The sequence below is a fragment of the Meleagris gallopavo genome, chromosome 4 (genome assembly GCF_000146605.3).
Source record: "Meleagris gallopavo isolate NT-WF06-2002-E0010 breed Aviagen turkey brand Nicholas breeding stock chromosome 4, Turkey_5.1, whole genome shotgun sequence".
NCBI classification, from domain to species: Eukaryota; Metazoa; Chordata; class Aves; order Galliformes; family Phasianidae; genus Meleagris; species Meleagris gallopavo.
Genome location: NC_015014.2, coordinates 18,390,430 through 18,397,346, shown reverse-complemented (window position 1 = coordinate 18,397,346; position 6,917 = coordinate 18,390,430).

Here is a 6,917-nt window from a genome sequence, read left to right as displayed (position 1 = left end):
GAAGTTATGTGAACAGCCTGTTTCATGCTGAAAATTTAATACAGTTTATGCAGTTTTTGATGGCGCATTAAATTATCTAGTACTTAACTTTGGCACTAAGATCGACTCAGCTACACAATGAAAGCAGAACAACTGAATGCAGACAAGAGGGTCACCAAAAGCTGAAACATGCATATGTTATGAAATAATGCTGCAAACCCAAAATTTTAAGAACAAGTTATCTTCTTCCTATAAAACTGAGCTCTAGTAGAATAAGAAACATCCCAGATTAAGATACTGGATAACACCAAGAGTTAAGAAGTGCTCCTTTTTTTCTTTTTTCTTCTCTTGTCTGTACAGATGGTAGAAAATAGAAGGTATTTGAAAATGTATTTCCTTCTTTTCACCCAGCCTAGGTAAGACAAAAGTAACAACGTAATATATAAATTCTGTGTTATTTGGCACCTCCTATAAGTTGTATCAATGCCTTTAGCTGCCTGTATCATTTGAGTAGTTGGAGGAAGCAAAGACCAGGCATCAGGTCTATTCTCAGCCACTGGGATGAGTAGCTGGCACTTCACAAAAAAGAAGCCCACCCTGCACAGACAGAGCAACATCTGCATAATGTCACCCTCTACACTGCCTAACTCGGCTGGTGTCAAAGTAAAGACATTGAGTATTTCAGCACAAACTTCAGCTCAACGTGCACTGAGATCACATTACTCCAGTTCGAGCTGGTTCCTAAAAGGACCCATTGCTGGTCAGAGCTGAGCCATATAACCACAGAATCATAGAATGGCTTAGGTTGGAAGGGACCCCAAGGATCATCATGTTCCAAGCCTCCTGCCACAGGCAGGGCCACCAGCCTCCAGATCTGGCACTAGACCATGTTGCTCAGCACTCCATCCAACCTGGTCTTGAATACTCCCAGGGACAGAGCATCCACAGCCTCTCTGGGCAGCCTGTTCCAGCATCTCACCACTCCCTCTTTGAAGAACTTCCCCCAAACGTCCAAGCTAAGCTTAAAACTTAAGCTCTAAGCTTAAAAACCATTCCCCCTTCTCCTATCACTATCTACCTGAGTAAAAAGTTGATTCCTCCCCTTTTTATAATCCCTTTTTAAATACTTCAAGATTGCAATGAAGTCTCCTCACAGCTTTCTCTTCTTCCGGCTAAACAAACCCATCTCCAACAACCTGTCTTCATAGTGGAGGTTCCTCAGCCCTATGATTATCTTTGTGACCTTCCTCTGGACCCGCTACAACAGATCCACATCTTTCCTGTGCTGGGGGCCCCAGACCTGGATGGGTCATCAATCCAGATGGCACCTCATGAGGGCAGAGTGGAGAGGGACCAGCACCTTCCTGTCCCTGTTGGCCACCCCTCTTCTGATGGAGTCCAGGATACCATTTGTCTTCCAAGCTGCAAGAGCACACTGCTGACTCACATTCTGTTTTTCATCCACTAGGACCCACAGGTCCTTCTCTGCATGGCTACTTTCAAGGAGTTCTTCTCCCACCTTTATATGCGTACAAGATTATTCTGACCCAAGTGCAAAACCCTACAGTTTGCTATGTCATTAGGTGCATGTGAGCCCTCTTTTTGAACTTTTGTTGAGGTCCTGTAAAGAAAGGCCAAGCCCTCCTCAGAACTAAGGATTTCCTTACACCACATGGCCCTATGCATTAAATACCACAGTGTTTAATGCAGCCAAATAGATCATCCACTTGAGCAAGGCCTACACCCTGAGAGATATTTAGATGCCAAGCAGTTGTTATTTATCGGGTGTCTGATTATAAAAAATGCTCACTATAGTTAACTAGAGAGGCTACATAGCTAAGAACTCCTCCTGATTTCACTAGGAGCTCTGAACAATCAAGCTTTCCCTCCTTCAACAACATACTTCATATTTCCCTCCTAGGAAGCTCAACTAAAAATGTCAGTGATCTCCTGCTACAACTAAAAAAATCTTAGACATTCTAAATGTACAGAATGCACTGAGAGAATCTATAATTATTTATTCATTTTTATTTTTTATTTTTAATGCTTTGATTTGAGAATCACCACGAGTTTTCTGGCACAATAATATAAATACTTCATGATAGTGTGTGGATATAGAAATTCTATTTGTAGTTTTGATGAGTCTACAACAAAATATTCACGCATTGTGTTTTTACTCATGAGGACTAGGATGTCACAGTCATTTTAAAAAGATTAAACTTCTGCATTATTTCCCACTTTTCTCACTATTTATCATTCCCTTTCCCAGCTCAGAGTATCATTTCCCAGCAGAAAATTCCACTGTTGGTTTTATTGTGACATATATACTTAAAAACTAGAAGGAACTGAGGAAGCTTCAGCCAGACAAAGGACATATTCTTGGCAAGAATGTGCACATAAGAAAGCTTATTGCAGAACTAGTAATAGCAAGCAAATGACAAGCTGGAAGCTACCTGTACCACTGACAAGTAGGGAAGGTTATACTACATAACACTGCAATGCAGTCCACTCTGTACACAATTCAGTTGAAAAAAAATATATAATTTTCAAGACAAAATTGCCATCACAAAGGCCTATACTTCAGTTTCCTCCATTCTTTCTGCAAGCCTCTAGAGGCTGTGAGACAGGGTTCTTCAATACATGACACATGAAACCCAAAACAAAGCACTCATGTTAGTTGCAACATCTGAAAAAACTACTGTAAAGCTAGCAACATAGCAAGGCAAGTTTCTATTTCTCAGTTTTGAGATAAAGCAGCATACGCTCTACACCTTGAACTGCAGTACATCACCTTCACACTGCTCCTGCAAAGGGCATCCAATGATACTGAAAATAGAACTCAAAGGTGCACTAGAATAGAAAAATAGTGCGTAGCAGTGCAATTAGCGCAAAAGCAACGGGCAGGTAATGTGCAGTGAATGACTTACAGAAAGTGAGAGGAAAAACAATACACAGAATGTAAATTCCTACCCATTTGTCACAAATGTATACAGCAATTAATTCTATGATGTAAAACCTTTAATTCAAGGCTAATAGAGACGCAAATTTTAACAATGAACCCTGTCGTAGATAAGTAAGTCACCTAACACAGAGCAAGATGTTCCTCAGCTGATAGAGCAGCACAGGAAGAAAGAAGCAGCCCCTGTTTTTCCAGAGATCAGATAGATCAAGTTCAGCATGGTCAGAACATAGATATGCATACCAGTCTGTATTTATAGACTAATGTCATCTAGAGAGGTGACTCCTCCATGAACAAGGAAATCCATTTACTGACTTGAACATGTAATCACCCAATTCATTGCAACAGCAGACTCTTTATAGTCCGTTGTCAAAGTTTTCAGATGAATTGAGAAGTTGCAGTGCAATCTCTTTACTTTCCCTTTCCACATTCTCATCAACCCATCATGCCGCTAAACAACCTTTGCAGATTGCATAAAAGGTTTGAAGCAGGTAATCAGGAAGTATGAGGAAAACAGACTTCTGAAGTAGAGGTATCAGAAACATTGGCAGCAATGAAGCGTAGTAAAAGGAAATGTTATCTTAAATAAGCACAATGGTGAGAAGCATTTCAGTAAAAGACAAAAACTGTTTTATTTCAGCTCCTCAAACATCACATCGGTAATCCTGAAGAAGAGACTAAAGAGTATCTATAACCAGCTTTATCTTTGTACCCAGTTGAAGTTTTTATTACAATTGTGACCTAAGCTTAGAAGTTCATACTGATATTTTACACAGCACTTGTGATTTGTTTATGAAGCTGGCATTTTCAATTCAAGTTCCATAAAGTATGAAGACAGAAAGAGATAGCATACAACTAACTGCAGAAATTTTCAAGCAGCCCACATCAGCAACGTAAGTGAAAGGGCTACTAAAGTTACCAGAGTTCAATTAGTTCAATTGCTCAAAAAAAAAAAAATCCCAAACAAAAAACAACCCACAGTAACAAACAGCCTGATGAAATAGCATCTCCTCCTTCCCTGAGCAGACCCACTGCTTAACTTTGCATTTCAGGTTAGTGCAGGAAAACACATCAGTCATTTTAAACTAAAATAATAAAAACAGTTTCTACTTCAAAATCTTCATTAGCATACATTATATCCATTTCTAGCACACTTGCAGTACTGACATTTTTAGATTTTCATGATTCTGAATGCCAAGCTCAGAAATAAAAGCCACAGTGAGATGATTCCTTTTGAAAACATTCTTTAAAAATAAAAGAAATACTGATGAAAATGGTGATAAAGCAACAAAATCACGATAGGACTAAGCATTATTATGCAGAATAGTGAAAGGAAAGATATGTCTAAAAAGGCCTTTAAATCACATAGTTCCAAAACAGACTAGTGAATTTCTTATGTGATGACTGCTCTCTATTTGAGTCAAGAAAACCACACATGCAATCCCACATGCATAAAAGGATGGAAAAATCAGAGGCGCTTTTCCCTACAAAGGATTTGGTTCATTGGACCTTTACATAATTCACAGCACTGAAAGCGCAGAGGATATCCAGAGAAGTGTCATTCATTTTTCCATTGCCACATTTTTTAAAAGGCTGTTAAACAGGATTATGTAAATAGGCACACAAACTTATGCATGGACACAAGCGTCTGCTGCTACTGAGGTATATGTATCCTTTCACATTTTTTATTTCACAAAAAATACAAAACCAGTACTGCCAAGTTATCAAATCACCACCACTGCCAATGAGCTTTTTCCATTTGATCATTAATAAAACCAGAAGAAAATAGTAATGGAGTATATGCTGTTTTTATCTCTTTTAAAAATACCTTCCATTTGATGCATTGTGTTTTGATACATCTCAGATGAATTGAGCAGAGACTGGCAACTACATACGACAATCTGATTAATGACACGTAGTATGATTTATGGGCTTCACTTCAGTACACTGGGTCAGGCTGATTTTTTAATATATTCCTACAGATGTGAACAAGTACAACATTACGTTCTGCTTGGGTAAAAAAAATTTCCCATTGAGACTGAAATGACCAAACGTATCATTTAATCAGGATTGTGTACGTTTGGGATTTTTTTTATTTTTTAAAGGCAGCCCAAATGCCATCCAACAGAATTTTCAGAAAAGCAGATACCAGCAAATGTCAGATGCTCTAAAGAAACTGATAGCCATGAAGTATACATCCAGGTAACTGAAGCCTACAGAAGATTCAGACGTTTTCAGATTTGGTGGTTACACAGGGCTATTATCAGCCTGCACCAAAAACCACTGACACCATTTTAATACAGCTGTGTCAAAAACTCAACTGTAGATTTTCAAATCTGCACTGAGCAACAGAGCCAAAGAACGTGTAAGCCACACAAAGATGCAATTCCCAATCATTCTGCATCAAGATCACCTTTCCAAGATATGGAGGGAGAACTGCCATAACTACACCTCTCTTTGCATTTGTTTCGCCCTAAAGCAGGTAATAATAACAGAAGAAACCACAGAGTCCAACAGCTTCCCCAGTGCTATACCACTTTCGACAACTGCTTATTCAACTGCACACAGGGAGGAACCTGACTTGACTGAAATGGTTCCTTATATCACAGGTTGTCTCAAATTATGACAGTCAATTAGAAGCCATAACTTGTGCTTATTGGTTTGTTTTTTGCCTTGAGATCTTGCCTAGATTTTTCTGTTGTTGTTCTATTTTACAGTTCTGCAGAGCTGAATAAGAAGAAACTTTCCTTGTCTTCAAAATAGCTAAAACTGCAGTGTTACTTAGGAGTTTTCTATTGGCCCTAATATTGCTTCCTTTCATGTCGAACAATGAACAGAATTAGGCCATTACTAAGAACTTAGAAAAACTAGCTCACTAATGACTACTTGAATCACCCAGCTTCTCATTAAAATAGTTTCAGAAATAATACAAGAAAGTAAGCTAAAAAGACAATATGAGCACAGCAGCAAATTATTTGCTGGAATTCTGAGAATTTACTACCAGACTCTACAACTAGACAGCAGAGGAGAACAAGGCTCTAAGATAGAACTACAGAATTTAGTTTACTATTTTTTTTTTCAATAAATGTGCTTCAGTCAATTGCAGATATTTCTATATTGAAGAGGCAAAATATTGCAATATCCTTGCATTATCTTCATATATATACTTGCAAAAAGTTTTTATTGCATCTCTTCTTCTGTTTTAGGTAACATTTGGGTCTCTCTGATGGTAAAGACAATTCAATTAATTAATCTTAATTATAAGGGATTGGAGTCAGGGATTAGTTTATCGCTAAGTATATACAGTCATTATTACTGATGTTAAGAAGGATATTTAATCACAAAAAGGCTCCTTAGTGCATTGTTGCTAGTGGCACTGGCGACAGATTTTCAAAACTGTGTCTTCAGGGTTCAATGGCATCACAGGCATACAGGACTTTAAGTTCGTTTCTTTACATGCTTTTTGTTTTCCTTTGTTTTGTGGACCAATACAAGAAAGAAGGGAAGAGTCTCGTTTATCTCATTTTGTTGGGAATATTAGTAACCACTACGACTCAAATCTTCAAAACACAAAGTTTTGTCCAACAAGTAAAACAGTAAACCCCCAAAGATGCTTAGAATTTAAGTCAAGACTGATTCAAGTTTCTCCATTTTTATTGTCAACACAATGCAGAGTTGCGATTTACAGCATGAAGTAAAACCTTGCTAGGCAGTTTCATGTTCACATTGTAAATTACGGTTGTTCAGCCAACAATCAGGCTGCATTTTTGTCTTTGCACCAATTCTGGATGCTTCTGTCTAGTTCTATTACAGGTGATCAGTTTAGTGTAGAAAATAATGTCAGATGAGTATCCAGGCTAGGAGACTAGGTAATCACATTTTTGTATCAGTGGTCACTTCTCACCCTTGAAAACAGGCCACATGACACTGAAGCAACTGTATTTTTAGTTCCTTGCTGGAGAAACGCCACTGCTCATCA